The following is a 16,835-nucleotide window of genomic DNA, read 5'->3' as shown; positions in this document are numbered from 1 at the left end:
ACTTTAATGTTGTTCCCGGGTTGTGTCACCCGCTTATTCTAAGTTTAGATTTTCTGGGGAAGACACGATGTTTGTTAGACGTCGCTAACCAGGAACTGGTTTTTGGTTTTCATCCTGCATGTAAAATTAAACTTATTCATCAGGACTCCGCTCCTATCGTCATGTCGTGCGCCGACAAGCCTGACGTCATAAGTAGGGACGCGGTCATTTCTGACGTCATGAACAGGTATTCTGACGTAATTTCCAACCCGATAGGCAGGTGTGACGTCATGCCCTATAAATTTTATTTAAAAGAAAAGACTCCTGTTAGGGCTAAAGGACATAAAATTTCTCCTCCCAAATTGCAAAATTTGAAAAACATTATCGATCGACTCCTAGAAGCAAGAGTTATTGCTCCGTGTGTTTCCGATTTCAGTTCGCCTTCCTTTTTAGTCCCTAAAAAGGACGCAGGGGAATTTCGGCTGGTACACAATGACAAGGAACTGAATGATAAAATTAAGGATCACAACTACGAGTTGCCGACCGTAGAGAGCGCCCTTCTACATCTAGGGAATGCCGCAATATTTTCCGTCATTGATTTAAATGCTAGTTTCCACCAATGTTTGTTGCATCCAGATTGTGTAAATATACTGCATTTTCTACCCCGTGGGGACAATTTCAGTTTAATCGTGTGCCCATGGGTGTGTCTTATGGTAGCCAGGCAATGAGCCGAGTGCTTGATCATTTTCTAAGTGACTTAAAATTTAAATCAGTCTTCAATTACATTGACGATATTATCGTCTTCAGTGATAACCTGGAACAGCACAAGCAACATTTGTGTCAGGTGTTTGATCGTCTCAGAGCCGTTAACTTGACAGTTAATCACGAAAAAATTCACCTGGGAAAAGAATATGTAAAATTTTTAGGTTACATTATTTCGCAAGGCAAACTTATAATGGATCCCGATAAAGTTTCCCCCATTGTAAACTTTCCTCCTCCTAGGAATGTCAGAGGGGTTCAGAGATTTCTCGGCATGACGGGATATTATGCTAGTTTCATCCCCGATTACGCCGCAGTATGTGTGGTCCGCTTAATAGGTTGCGTAAAAAGAATGTTGTTTTTGAGTGGGGCGACGCTCAACGGAAGGCCTTTGACAGTCTTAAGGCCTTGATCTCTTCTCTCCCTGTCTTGGTTCTACCTGAGTTTCAATGCAGGTTCGCCCTCCAGGTAGATGCGTCAAGCATCGCGGTAGGTGCAGTATTGGGGCATATTGAAAACGATAGGTTGCGCCCCATTGCCTATGCCAGTAGAACACTTACTGACGGGGAACGATGTCTGGGTACCTACGAGAAGGAAGCCTTAGCATGTCTGTTTGGCGTCGAGAAATTCACGTCTTATCTCGATTGTCACGAATTCGATCTGTTCACGGACAATCAAGCGCTCAGTTGGCTGTTTAACCTTCCGAACCAGCTCGGTAAACTAGGGCGCTGGGTGTTAAGACTGTCCCATTTCAAATTTAAACTGCATCATATTAAGGGTAGTGACAACGTTGTGGCAGATGCGCTTTCGCGAATGTTTTCACCTGACGAGTTTGCGACTCGTGTTTCGTCTCCGGATGAAACACAGCCGATGTGTGCAGCTGTTTGTAAAGTATTTCCGGAATCTTTTCTTAGTATTCATCAATGTCAACAAGAGGACCCTTTGTGTATTCAAATCCGGAAGGATTTGAGTGCTGGTAAAGCCGTGCCATATGTTGTGGCCGTCTGGGCCACTTTTAACCTTGTAATTAAATTTGGCTTTATTGAGGTTAATAGCTTTTAGTTTTATATAGTTTTATTTTACGTATTTTTACGTTTTCATTTTTTATTTGATGTTAATTCATCTCTTTAAATAATGGTTTTGACTGCAAATATTTTATTTTAAGCTCAGCGCTTTATTTTGTAACTATGGATTGGTAGTTACGTGATATTGATTGTGTTTCGCATGAATTTCACTTGGTGCGCTCCCGACGGTTTGGCAATGACGTCACCGACGCGGCCGGCCGGGAGTAGGAGGTATCAGCTGGAAGCGTGGACTATTGGCGAGACTCGTGGGGAGAACGGAGCATGTGACGGCGCGGACTGAAGAGCCGGGCGGCAGCGGGCGGCTATGGGCTGGGTCAGCATGGAGACACCACGCAGGACGACAGGGCAAGGGATTGCCCGGCGATGCACACTTCGTACAAGGTAAAAAGAGGCGGCTGCATTGAGTTTTTCCCTCGTGGTGTTAAACCAACTGTTGCGAAGATCGTAATTTGATTTTATGCCCATGCTGAACTTTTTTACTTTGGACGGAACTTTTGCACTCTTTTTGTGAGAAGAGGCCCATTTTTTTAAATGTCACACATTGGTGATGTGATGACGTGTTTTTGTTAACGGTCGCCCGTTTGCCTGTTTTGTGGGACACGAAAGTGTTTTTAAAATAATGCGGCGTTTGGAAAATTGTAGCAACGTTTTGAGACTTTGGTGAAATTAGCGTATTTTCAATTGGACTTTACTAATCCTAATGACTTTCTGCAGTATTATAGAGTGCATACGAGGGAGTTTTGCCGCACGCAAGGACTGAAGTTAGTGCGTAATTTATTCATTTTTATGGAACAGTATGTCGGCGAGGCGATTATACTGTCTAGTTTATTGAAGAAGGTCAGCGAGCTGGCGGACGTCTAGAATGTTAACATATTGGCAAGCTTGTAGTGACAAATTATTTCAAGAGAACAATTAATGAGAGCTGAGAAATACGTTTAATTCATGTTTTGTATTAGAACATTTTATGTAGAATTTTATATAGATTTATATATTTTTTTATAATTGGTATTAAGGTAGGCCATCTTACATTAACTTTTTTTTGTGGCCACACCTCACGACCTTCGTTGTGATCATTTAATTATTAGTAAGGCCGTTGTTAATATTTACATACATATATATTTGTTATCATCATTATTTTTTTTTATAATATTTAATCTGTAATGAGTATTTTTGAGAATGGGTTAAGAGACTGCCATTATTATCGCCCTTTTTTTTGTAACCAAATGTGTATTCTTATATATAGTAAATGCTAATTTTTGAAAATTATTTTTTTTTTAATAGTAATTACCCAAAGTCTTGCCTTTATTTGGAATTATGTTTGCTCTGCTTTGTATGCTTTAAAGTTTTTGGCCTGACCCCTGGGGAATTTTTTATTGTGTAGCCTTTCATACCTTTTCATAATTTTTGGAATTTCCCTTCGCGCCCAGAGTGGGTCGGGGACGCAACCCCTCTTCCAAGTTAGCAGGAAGAAGGGTTACAATGTTGAGGAACAGGGTGTGATATACTATACCGGGACATCTGGGAGGCAAAGGAAGGTTGATGTTCCTGCATCCCTCCGCCCTATGGTTTTGAAATATTTTCACGATTCCTTATTGGGTGCACATTTGGGCATCGACAAAACATTCCATCGAATTAGTGCACATTTAGCTTGGCCTGAATTGCGATCTGATGTACAAAAACATGTTCGAACTTGTCGAGATTGTCAAGTCTCGAAACCGCCGCAGTGTGCCAAAGTCGGCTTGTATTGTGCTGATGCTCCTGTTGCCCCCTGGCATGTGCTTCACATTGACATTTTCGTCCCCTAAAACGTTCTAAAAAAGGTAACTACTGTATTTTGGTTATTCTGGACATTTTTTCGAAATTTGTGTTGCTCATCCCCTTAAAGAACATGAAAGCAAATAGTATTGTTAAAGCCTTGCGAGATCAGGTGTGGAAATTTTTTGGTGCGCCTGCTTTGATCACGTGTGATAACGCACGTTACTTCCGATCTATACAGTTCAAAGACATGTGTTTTCAATGGGCCATTAAGCCTATTTACAGTAGTCCTTATTGCCCCCAGGGAAATCAATCAGAGCGAGTCAATAAAGTGCTTAAGAGCATTCTTACTGCTTTCTAGATGGATGATCAGTCGCTATGGGACAGCGACCTGGATTTTATCAATGTAAGGCTTATTTCAGCTGTGCATTCCGTTACTCGATTCCCTCCTTCAATTCCGTTTCTAGGTAGGGAGCTGACCCACCCTCTCCTTAAACTGTGGGGACTGCCATCCCTGGAGGCTGCCTCGGATAACGAGTCACTGGAGGCCGTGCTGGATAGTGTGGCTTGTAATCTTACGAAGGCTCGTCAAGCTGTGGCTAGTTCACATAACGCTTCCCAGAGGCCTCATGGTTTTTCTGTTGGACAGTTGGTCCTAGTAAAGAATTTTGTGCTACCTAACTTAGCTGAAAAGATTAATGTTAAATTAATACCACCATATGTTGGACCATATGTTATTAATTGATTCCTTGGTGAGAATACTGTGTTGATGCACAGTATGTCTGGTTCTTAAAAATTCAGAAAGGCCCATGTGGGGCAGTTAAAAAAATTTAATATTTAATTAGAGGGTTTGCTGTTGTTTTGGCGTGCGCATCTGGTTTTGTGCCTTTTTTTTTGTTTTCAGTTTGGTTTGGTTATCGTTCCTCCCCCTCCTTCCTCGTCGCGGATGCCGTGCCCTCAAGAGGATTTGCGCCGATACAGACCTGACACTCCTCGGCCTGCCCACTCCGTCGTGGTCACTGGTGCCCACCCGCTTTTTGCTGAGTCCACGAGGCCGCCCGCCTCCTTCGCTGTCCGTGCGACTCCGTCATTCGGAGTTCCGCATCAGCATGCTGCTGTGCGGCTCTTCCCTGACTCGCCCTGAGGTGCCTACTTGAGTCGCCGCGGTTGATGGATGCTGTCCCTGGGTGAGCGAGCGGCTGGCTGCTCTGCCGTGCTGGGGTGCCGGCGTGCTGGCGTGATATTCCGTCCCGCCAGTCTGGAGCCGTGATGCATGCCGCATGCGAGCCTGCTCAATGCACGCAATTCCATCTGGAAGCCCTCGCCCCTGTGAGCATCCAACCCGCTCGACAGGGGTACGAGGTGAAGAGTCGAGCCTGCCAGGCGCTATCGGCGTCAGCTGCCTTGGGGACGCGTGCCGCAGTTGCGTCCGGAGATGCGTCTGTCTGTCGACGTACGAGCTATGGAGCTCGTTGCAACAAATTGTTTGAAAAAACGAACTTTCCTGGGACGTCCCTCAAGATCAAGAAAAGTCTTCAGCGCTGAAGATGCTCCCTTTGGTCTTTGTATTTGACCTATGTAATCCGTCAAGAATCCTTGACCATTATATTCGGCGTATTTATCTTTCACTGACAGTTAAGTTACTAATAATTGTAAGTTCGTCTAAAACTAAACATTAACTTTGATATTGTTCTGAAGTTGGAGAAGGCGGCGGGTACCGTGGTTTGAGGGCAGGGGAGTTGTAGCGGTCGGGTCCACTAGATTTCAAACTGCGCACGCTGTCGCGGGCCTCCGACACTCCGTTCCCCTCCTCCTTCTCCCTCCCTTTCCCCTTCCTAGTGATGTTCAATTTTTACTCGTTTCCCCCTCCACTTGATCGGCGCATGCGTGCACTGCGGCGCGAGCTTATAAATTAAGCTGCAACCATGTTGAGAGCCTTCTTCTACTGGTTTACTTAGTCAGGCTCGGTTGTCAGCAGTAGCTGATCTGTTGTAATTCTACTAGCATGTAGTCCGAGAGGTTCTAGTTGAACTTCGTGCGTGTGCGACCTCAGGGGAGAAATGTAAGTTGGTTTGAGTCGTCAGTGAGGCGGTGGCCCTCACCCTAATGTAGAGTTATTCATTCTTGAATTTGTTCTGTCTAAATTCCTTTTCGGCCGCCACCTAGAAAAACATGTTTGTATTTCGCTTCCATTTTTTTGTTTGTAACTGTCTCCCTTGAGACGTCATCGCACGTATTTGTTTGTTAAAGTTTATTAAAGAATAATGTAAATTCTTTCTTTCTTGTACCTGCACTTTGCAGTAGTTTTGTAATTCTACCTAATTCTAAATTTAACTTCATTCATGGCAATGCTTGTGTTTCGAGTTAACTGCGCATTGTCTCTTTTTGACGATCCTTTGTTTGGATCGCTTACAGTGTATCCGGCTTATCCATTAAAATTATAATTGTCAACTAACTCGCTTTGTCAGAAATTGTTCTCAATTTATGTATTCAGCCTAGCATTGTTTTCACTTAACATTATCAGAAATGTTAACGTAATGTTTTTTGAATTAATTTTGAATTTGAATAAAATGTCTGTGTACCTGAAACCATTTACCTTGCATACCTGATCTATTCCATTCACGTATACCCCAGTCCATGCCAGGTTCTGGCCTCCCTCAACACTTAATAAGGCCCCCTTTACACATGTATGGATTAGGTGAACGTTTCTTATTGTATTCCTGCCTGCTTGATGTGTGGGCTAAGTTCTGGTTGTGTTGAGCTCTTTTCCAGACCTCTCTTATATTGCGAGGGTTATCTGGGAGAAGCTCATGTAGTGACCAGAGATTAGAAAGGGGGTTGTTGGGTTTAAAAATATCTGAAAATGAGTTAAAATTGTGTGGTTTTGTGTCCCTCATGTCGGGCATTATTAAAAGCCATTTGCAGCCAGACCAAATTGTTATCCCAATTATCCTGCGAGTTCACATGATACACTAATAAAGCAGATCGGATGTTCCTATTAAAACGTTCCGCATGTGAAGGCTGTGGATAATAGGGGGTCCTGGTTACTAGCTGAATGCCATGGGAAAAACACATATTCTTGAAATGTCAGGATGTAAACAGTGATGTGTTATCTGAAACGATTATGAAAGGTAAGTCTCATATTTTGAAAATGTTATTTTGCAGTGCTTGTATTGTAGTTTCTGTGGTGGCCTGCCAGAGAGGGGAATGAGCCATACAAATTTAGAAAATGTGTCAATCGCTACGAGAAGCATGGTGTGTCCATTTTTAGATCGGGGAAAGGGGCCGACAAAATCTATAAATAATTTTTGCATAGGCCTTTCGGCCACATCTGATATTAAAAATCCAATTTGTTTTTTCTGTGCTGGTTTACTCAGGGCGCATAACTTACATAATTTTACTCTTCCAGCAATGTCTTTGGGTGGTATTCATATTTATGTCTTAAACAATTCCTTCGTCAATAAATTATGATATGCATTCTTATTTATATATCTGTGGGCCACAGACGTTGCTTGAGATTATCTCATGAGATCGCTAATAAGACAGTCTTGATGAAGACCATCTTATGATAGTCCCATATTTCTTATTTCCGAGAGGGAATTTTCTTGTATCATAGTCGTTGCTTGTCAACACCATCGCGTAAGCATGTTTCCTAGTCGCTGAGACTTTCCTTAAGAACACGAATAAGACTGTCTTTGCCAAGACCACTTCACACACGGCTCAAGTAATTGCTTGTTCAGATCGCAGTGTATAAAATGGCTGATTCTCGTGAATCTCGTATTTTTAAACTTATATAAATCCTATATGAAGAGCTGAATCAATTTGATATGTGTTTTAAATGAGTTAAGTGTTTGTTTGTGACTGGTGGTTACATTTTCAAGTGCTAAACAGACCCATTTTTTTTGCCGTCGTCCCGGTAACGGAGGCTGCGTTAGCGAGTGAGCCTAGTAGGGAAGTCTGCTGGTGTACTGTTCGGTCTGGATGGGCGCCTGGCTAGCTTGCAGCTAGGCCACAGTGGGTGTGGGTCGTCAGCCCCTGTGCAGCTCACTAGGCTCGCCGGCGGTGCGGAGTTCGCGTTCGGAGAACACTCACATATATCACTATTCACGTCTCACGTCTCGCGGTCTCACGTCTCCCGGGGTCTCATAGGGTCACATGTCCATCCTGGGTCGCGCGCGGGTGAAGACTGGCTAGCGATGGTGACTGTACGGAGGAGGGGTGTGAGGGTGCTGGCAGGGTGGGGACCGGGCTTTACTGACCACGGAGGTACAATTTCAAATGCCCCCCCCCCCCCTGGAGAAGCCCGGTCTTACCCCGTGCTCGGGCCCCCGCGGCGTGTTTGCACCCTCACTGCTGGCAGCAGGTCCAGGTGGGAGGCGCCTGTGAGAGCCGCCGCTGGTAGGGTCTGCGCTCTGCTTCCCCCTGCATCCCTCATGGTGTACCTGGGGCGGCATCTCCAGACGAGGGCCCCTGGGATGTTTCCCATGTGGTATGCCTCCGGGTACCTGGGTGGCCGTCATACTCGGCGAGGGTGGTCAGGTCGACCGTATCCTGCCCGACTCCCCAGAGGTTGTGGGCAATCATTGGTCTTTACGGTGGTTACCCCATATTCGGGTTGCCCCTGCGTTTTTTGCAGATGCCATGGACTCCTTTCCTGCTCTGGGCTTCCTACTGAGGGGCCCATCTGTGGGTCCATTGATGCAGCTGTTTCTCTCTCCGTTCCGATTTGGACTGATGATGACCAGTAGGACACCCTCTCCCGCTCAGGGATACCTGGTGACATGTCTGCATTGTTGGTTTCAGCAGCCTGATAGCGCTGGGGACTCCTTGTTTTGCCACCGTTCGCGAGCCTCGGGCCTCGCCATGGGCAGCTCGGGTATTGGTCTCTTGGTCCGGTGTTGTGGGCCGGTCTCCTGCATAGTCCTCAATGACGGGGGGTGCAGTGACTGTCGGTGTGGTCCGATGGGTGGTTCTTCATCCGGGTCGCCAACATACATTGTGAAGGTGGCTCCTTCTAGGGGCGCAATGTGGCCCCAGGCACCGCGAGTTGGCGACTCCAGTGTTTCTGGGTCTAGCTCTTCCGGCTCAGTCACGACCAGTAGGGTGGGTGGCGTGCCATCAGCTTGGGCTCAGATTACTCTGCTGAGACATCTGTGATGCTGAATTGCCCTAGGTTTTCTTGTTGAGACTGCGGTTGGCACGGGGGTTGTACGTCGGGTAGTTCGCTATTCCTCCCAGCGGAGGGTGTTTGCAGTTCATCCGGTTCCCCCTGTGACCTTGTGTCGACGGATGGGCAGTTTGGAGTCGGTGTCCCCAGGAGCCTGTCTCCTGGGAGTGGGGCTAGTCGTAGGTCATCCCCGTGTATTTTATTCACTCGGCACCCGCCTAGGCATACCTGGTATGTCGTCTGGTCGAGCCGTTTCTGAACGGTGTAGGGCCCGCCCCATAACAGGGCTAACCCCGCGCAGTAATTGCGATGGGCAGCTGACAACGGGTGGACCCGGACATAGACTTGATCCCCAGCCCGCACCCTAGGAGGGAGTTTATTTGTTATAGGTGTGATCTCCTGCGCGTATGCCCATTGCCTCTGGCTTGCACCCTTGTGTGCGAGGTTGCGACGCGGGGCCCATTCCTACAAATTTTCCGCTGTGTGCGGAACTCCATGAGTGGTCCACTCCCCGGGCAGTGGCAGGTTGCGCCCTTGGACCATCTCATAGGGTGTCATACCAGTGGTGGCATTCGTCCGGCGCCGGACACAAAAGAGTGCGTCTGTGAAGTGTTGGTCCCACTGGGCATGGGCCTGGCCCAAACAGATGCGGAGTTGCACTTTCAGCTCCTGGTTCCTGCGTTCCGTGGGGTTGGCCCGCGGGTGGTAGGCAGGTGTAGTGTGGTGCGGGATTTGTTGCTCTCCACACCAGGCCTTCCAACACCGGCCCAGGAACTGACTGGCATTGTCCGTGAGAACCGACTGTGGGTAGCCCCAGCATGGCAGAAACTCTGTGCTCAAGTTCTTGGTGATAATGGCCGCCCACACGTTCCGACATGGGTAGGCCTCCATCCAGCGTGTAAAGAGGTAGGTTACTACGAGGATGAAGCAGTGTCCTCTAGGAGTTCGTGGGTAGGGGCCCATCACATCGAGCGCTAGTGTTTGGAATGCCATAGTGGGCTCGCGGGGCTGCTGTTGTTCCTCCCCGTCTCATCTTCGAGCCTTCCGCGACTGGCATATCTCACACTCACGCACGTAATCTCGTACATCGCGGGTGAATCCGGGCCAGTTGTAGAACTGACCCACTGCCCATTGTGTTTGGTCAGTACCTTGGTGGCCGGCCAAGTCATGTTCATGGTGGAAATGTAGCACAGCCTCCCGTGCCTCGGGTGGTACATATATTTTCCACTCGACCTGTTCCCCGGGTGCTCGGTTCATCAATGTCCTGTCCTGGGTACTGCAGGTCTCCTGATCTCCTTCGGTCACCTGCTGGTGCCGACGGGCAGCTCCTGGTGAGACTTCTTGTGCCTCTAGTACCCGTCGGTGGACATCGTTCGAGGTACACAGAGGATCGCCCTCTTCCAGTGTGTCGGCTGTGATCCGAGTGCAAGTCGCATATGGGTGAGGCAGCCTGTCTCGGCTGTTGGGGGGCAACATTTCTCCCCACTCTTCTGGGTCAACCAGCTCATTGCGCTCGTCCGGCTCACGGGACAGCAGGTTGGGCAGCTGGTTGTCTGCTCTGGGGACGTGTTCGACGTTGAAGTCGAAGGATTGTAAGTACAACTCCCACTGGATCAGTTTGCCATTCCTTCCCTGCATTGTATGCAACCAGGTTAGGCAATGGTTGTCTGTGCGAAGTGTGAAGGACTTCCCTTCCAAGTGTGGGCGGTACTTCTTCATCGCCCACACGACAGCCAGGCACTCCTGCTCGTTACTATGATAACGATGTTCTGCCGAGCCGAACTTCGCGCTGGCATAATCTATAACTTGCCGACCCCCATGCTGGTCCAGGTGGAACAGCACGGCCCCTACCCCCAGGGTACTGGCGTCGGTCTGCAAGTACAAATGACAATCTGGGTCTACCCGTACCAGAGTATGGCATTGTGTGAACACCATTTTGACCTGGCTGAATGGTTTCTGAGCAATTGCATCCAACCGGTAGCGGTGTTGTGGGGACAGGAGATCAGTCAGGGGGGCAATGATGTGAGAGAAGTTCGGCACATAACTCCTCCTCAGCCAGTTGACGAGGCCGATGAACCACTGCAATTGCTTGCGGGTCCGGGGAACCTCGGCCTCTGCGATTTTCCGCAGGTGGCTGGGCTGTGGGCGGTGGCCCGCTACATCCACGACGTGTCCCAGGAACTCGACTTCTGAAGCACCGATGTGGCATTAGAACGGTGCTACCGTTAAGTGGTGAGTGGCCAGCTGCTCCAGGACGAGTGCTAGGTGTTGGACATGGTCTTCCCATGTCTCAGAAAACACAATGACGTCGTCCAGGTAGGCCATGGCAAACTGCCCCAAATAGCCCTCCAGCACTCGTGTCATCATTTCCTGGAATGTTGCAGGCGCGCACTTAAGGCCGAAAGGCATGGCTCTAAACTGGAAGCGCCACCCATCCAGGATGGTGAAGGCCGTCTTCTCCCTGTCCCCGTGCCGTATGGGCACCTGCCAGTAGCCGGCCTTCAGGTCATGGGTGCTGAACACCTTGGCCCATCCTATCCCAGCTAAGGTGGCCTCGAAACTGATCTGAGGGGGGGGGGAGCACTGACGGTGATGGCGTTCAGGGGCCGGAAGTCGACGCAAAACCGTAATGAGCCATCCTTCTTGGGGGACAACAACACACAGGAATTGTAGTGACTACTAGATGGCTCGATGACGCCATCCTGCAGCATCTCTGACACCTGCTCCCGGATGGCACGCAGCTCCCTGAAGCCATACCCCCTAGGTGGCTGGTGGATAGGTCGATCATGGGTAGTGGGGATCTGGTGTTCCGCTACTGTGGTGCGTCGGAGTGAGCTGGCCGTGACGAACACACCCTGCCTCTTGCAGAGTACCTGTTCGATGGCGGCTTGATACTGTAGTGGGACATCGTGTTGTAACTGTCTCAGAGTCAGTGGCTCACTAGGTGGTTCAGATGTGAAGCCTATGCCATACACTGTGAACCGTTTTGGTATTCCCATGTGGACGCGGGCCGACTTTAGCTCCACTACAGCATCATGTGCTGCTAGCCATGGTTGTCCCAGGAGAAGGGCCTCGTGTAAATCTTCCACAACAAGGGCAGTCACTGTGGTCGTAAGGTCCCGAAGGCTTACCTCAATCTCCGCCTGGCCCACCGTCACTCCTGGTCGTGTGGTGGTCGCTAGGCGCAGTTCTGCACGGTGAGGCTGGAGCACCCATGGTGGTACGAGGCAAGGGGTGATGAACACATGGCTGGCACCTGTGTCCACCAGCGCTGCGGCCGTCCGGCCATTCACCTCCACCGGTATGCGCAGCAGGTGGTCTTGCAGTTGGAACAGCTGGCCCAGGGTTGGCCTGGGGCCAGTTGTGCTCCCGGTAGCCAGTGGTGCCAGTGGGGCCTCCAGTGATGGGGCAGTTGGTGCCCGGGAGAGTGTTGTGGCAGGTGGTACCGATGTTAATGGTGCTGGGTCTGTGGTAGGTGGTGCCGGCGTGGCTGGTGGTGCGGATGGTGGTCTTGTGGGGGGCGGGCTCCTCAGTTCCGCGCCCCCGGTGGCCCGTTTCCCTATGAGGGTGTCGTCTGATGCTGGCGTTGTGATGGAGGGAGGGGATGCCAGTGGTATGTTCTGCTGGGACAGCCTCGTTGGCACTGTGGTGGCCGGTCATATTCACGTGGCTGCGAGTGTTCACGGTAGCCCTGTGGGTTGAGTGTCATTGGTGGTGCTATCGCGCCCTCGATGGCCCGCTGTCGTCTGGGCGGGGTTTGCCACTCGGTTGCCCTGACAGGTTGGTTTGTCGCTCGGCTGCACTGTGTTGTGAAGTGTCTGCTGTTTGCCCGCTCTGGGGCTGGTGCACCTCGCTGCCAGACTTTCTGCAAGTTCCTCTCTGTGGCCACTGCCTGCTGCACGTAGTCTTCTACTGAGAGGTGTTGGCTGCTGTGGAGAGAAGGCTGGAGCTCGTCACATAGCAGTGTGGTGATGGTCGGGAGCGCAGATGTCATATCCGTGTTTGGGGCGATCTGCCGGAACAACTGTACTTTGTGGGCGATGAACAGCTCCACTTGCTCCCCGTCCCGCTGCTGTTCCCCGTAGAATTGGGACGTGCAGAGTACCATCGCTTGGCCGGTGTTAAACCGCCGTGTGAGCCAGTCCACGAACTCATGCCACGGCATGTCCAACTGGCCCCAAAGGCTCCACCACTGCTGTGCGGCGCCTCGTAGCTGTTCGCTCGTCCATTGTGCCCACTCGTCAACCGGTACCCTCGCTCGCGCCAAGCATACGTTGCACTGTTGCAGGAAGGCCCTTGTGTCTTCGTGTGATAGTCCGCTGAACTCCGGTAGTGTGGTCCTTCCGGTACTCATCTCCACATGTGTTGCTACCCATGGTGGGCTCAAGTCGACCAGTGGTGAGTACTGTTGCACGGGCGTCTGTTCGGAGCCGCACTTAGCGCAGTTTTTACATAGGGTTGGTTTCGTGTCGACGGGTGGTGTCCCGGTGGAGGGGTTACCAGTGTTTGGGTTACCTTGGGTTGGTTGCCAAGGAAGTGGTGGCTTCACCTCTGTCTCCCCTCTCCAGATGGGGTTCCCTGGTATGTCCCATGCGTTGGCCACGGTCTCACATTTGGTTGGGACTTTTCCCATGTCCGGTGCACACAGGCACGTGTTGTGCCATGGTAATGTTCCTGTCAGTAGATCCATTTTTTTTGGCAAGGAGCATTTCGCACAGAAGATGGTCGTTGTGTGGGGTAACATTGTTTTGGTATTACTATCAGATCTGAGGTGAGATGGTCAGTCAAAAATGTTTAATAAAAAGTTAAAATTATTTTTAACATTGGAATCTAAGAATCAAAATTAATGGAGTGGTGTATGGTGTTTGTTTTGATCATAGTTGTTAGTTACACGGTCGTGCGCGTGCACCCTGTACTGAGGGGAGGTGTGGTGGCCCCTTTCCCGGACAATCGCACAAAAGGGAGGGCGATAGCTGCCCGGATAACCGCACAGAGAGTAGGGCGATAGCTCCGACAGGTGTTGGGTCGTGACGTCATCCAGCTGCGTCGCTTGCTCTACTGGAATGTTGCGAGGGTGGGGAGGGGTGCTCTTTGTTCGCTGCGCTGGTCGCGCCGGCCTGTCTGACCCTAATCACGTCGCGTGCACGAAATGGCCGTTTCCCGCATACCGCTCAGCTTGGATGTTGAAAAGTTGCTGTAGAACACTGAAATTTTCTTAATTTTTGCCCCACGTTGGGCGCAAAATGCCGTCGTCCCGGTAACGGAGGCTGCGTTAGCGGGTGAGCCTAGTAGGGAAGTCGGCTGGTGTACTGTTCGGTCCGGATGGGCGCCAGGCTATCTTGCAGCTAGGCCACGGTGGGTGTGGGTCGTCAGCCCCTGTGCAGCTCACTAGGCTCGCCGGCGGTGCGGAGTTCGCGTTTGGAAAACACTCACATATATCACTACTCTCGTCTCACGTCTCACATCTCCCGGGGTCTCACAGGGTCACACTTCCGTCCTGGGTCGCGCGCGGGCGAAGACTGGCTAGCGATGGTGACTGAACGGAGGAGGGGTGTGAGGGTGCGTTCGGCCAGCGGGGGCTGGTGCTGCCGGGGTGGGGACCGGGCTTTACTGCCCACGGAGGTACGATATCAATTTACATATCGATTACAGAACGAGTACAATATATGTGGAAGGCAATGAGTTTAATAATGGTTGATATAGTTCATATCACCATCAGAAAAATTAAATCTACATTCCTGGCACCCATAATACATTAAAAATATTAAAACAAACTGTGGCATTCACTGAATAATACCTTATCTCCCTATAAAGTTTCTTCCCAGATAGCAAAATAAGCTTGGTTCAAGCTTGAATCAAGCTTGCCGTGTCAAGCCTGCAAGCTTGAATCAAGCTTGCCACGACAAGTGTGTTAACTTGAATCAAGCTTGATTCAAGCTAAGCTAGTTTACACATGACAAGCTTGCAGCAAGCTTGCCATATCAAGCTTGCAACAAGCTTGCCGCGACAAGCCTACAAGCTTGCTGCAAGCTTGTCATGGCAAGCTTGATTCAAGCTTGCAGCAAGCTAGCCGCATTAAGCTTGCATAATGCTTGCCGCGACAAGCTTGCAGCAGGCTTGCCGCGACAAGCTTGAGGCAGGCTTGCTGCGACAAGCTTGATGCAGGCCTGCCGCGACAAGCTTGCATAATGCTTGCTGCGACAAGCTTGTGGCAGGCTTCCCACGACAAGCTTGCATAATGCTTGCTGTGACTAGCTTGTGCCAGGCTTGCAGTGTCAAGCCTGCGCCAGGCTTGTCGCGACAATCTTAGGCTTGTCGCAACAAACTTGAGCCAGTCTTGCCATGATATTCTTAAGGCAAGGGTAAAAGAATACAACCTAAAATCTCACATATATTGTTCAGTCAACAATATCCAAAAGGAATATTACCCAGTCAGCTGCAATGAATTCAACTACAATTTGTGTGGTAATACTAGCTTAAACAATTGCTAGGTAAGTTGATTAAATAAAAAAGATTCAGGCTTGAGACCCAAAAGGTGTATGCAAAAGATAATAATTTACAAAACTTTCTGTTGTATTTTGGTGTTTAAGAAAACAACACACACTGTAAATTTTTTTTATTAAAACCATATTAAACTATATATGGATACCAGATAATTGCACACATTAAGATTTTGAAAAAAATTTAATGAAAAAATAATAATTGAGTTTTAATTTAGCATATCAAAAATGCAAACAATTCAGATTCAGTGCCATTTTATCACTTTAAAACATACTCCATATTTCCTAGTTACAAAGTTTTCTTGCATAACACTATAAAATTGCTGTCATTGGTATAATACTTCAAAAGAAAGATTACCACTCAGTTGCTGGTTCAGAATACACATTGTTAAAAGTAGTGTATGCTAGACATACACTTGCTTCATTGTTATGATCTGACGTCGTCCGGGCCTGCGGCCCCTTTGAGCCCGATACGACACCGCCCAACCACCATCTCATTTCAAACCTCCCGCTCGTGCGTGCGTGTGTGCGTGTGTTTCCAGCCCGGCAAGAGGGCGCCTAGCTGCAGTGCGCCGCACCCCTAATTTGCTACGTTTTAATATTAATTGTAAATCCTTTTTGTTTTCATTCGTCTTTGCCCCAGTGCTGTGTAGTTTACTTGTGTTTCTTTAATTTAAATAAGTTACCTTAAATAACTATAGACGTTGCCCGGGCGGACCCGAACAGGCACGGACTTGGACGAGGATAGGAATGCTTTTATATGAATTATCATTAAATAAGTAAATAGTAACAAACTTTCCATTGTCAGTAATTTGTATATATTTTTAATGTTTATCTGTAATTTACTCAACTTTCGCCGGGGCACGGAGTCGTAGAATACAGTAACGGTAATTGTGTTGGCGCGAAGGGCGCCATGTTGCCACCTGCGAGCGATGAGCTCAGCCCAGTCCATCTTCATCACTGACCAAGAGCAGACGCGCCAGCACCCCGGGGACTTCAACCTTTGTTCTGCACTGACCAAGTAATTCTGTCTCGTTAAGTATTTCTGAATCTCTTTCGCTCGTCATCCTCGGGGCAGCTCTCGGCCAGCGGGCTGTTTAATTAATTAATTGTCTCAGTCGAGTTTTTTCATCACCGTGTAATAAGTATACTTTGCAGCATGGCCACGTGTGTGGACCATGCCCTCACCTAAACCGATTCGTGCCTCAGGCTTTTTAACCGTGTAATGTGTAACGTGTAACGGGCGTGTAGAGAGATGTGTTAGTGAAATTAAATCTGGAGAATAAATATAAAGTGAGTACTTATTTAATCACGTGGTGAGTGAGTCTAGGAGTGTGGCGTGCCCGACGCCTAGAGCGGGCCAGGTCTGGGTAGCTAGGATAGAAAGGGCTGGTAACTCGTCCCCACTTGGGCTACGTCACGCCCTGAGTGAGAGACTCCGCCGGGTCCACGTGCCCTTCCACGTGGTGGCGCCCATAGTTAACATCTCAAAATCACCGGCAATGCGCGATCAGCCCTCAAATGGCGCCCAACGTGGGGCGAGTTACATCTTCCGCGAAAACCAGACCTGTACGAGCGTGTGAGATAGGC

This window comes from Bacillus rossius, chromosome 10 (genome assembly GCF_032445375.1).
Source record: "Bacillus rossius redtenbacheri isolate Brsri chromosome 10, Brsri_v3, whole genome shotgun sequence".
NCBI classification, from domain to species: Eukaryota; Metazoa; Arthropoda; class Insecta; order Phasmatodea; family Bacillidae; genus Bacillus; species Bacillus rossius.
This window is presented reverse-complemented; position numbering follows the sequence as displayed.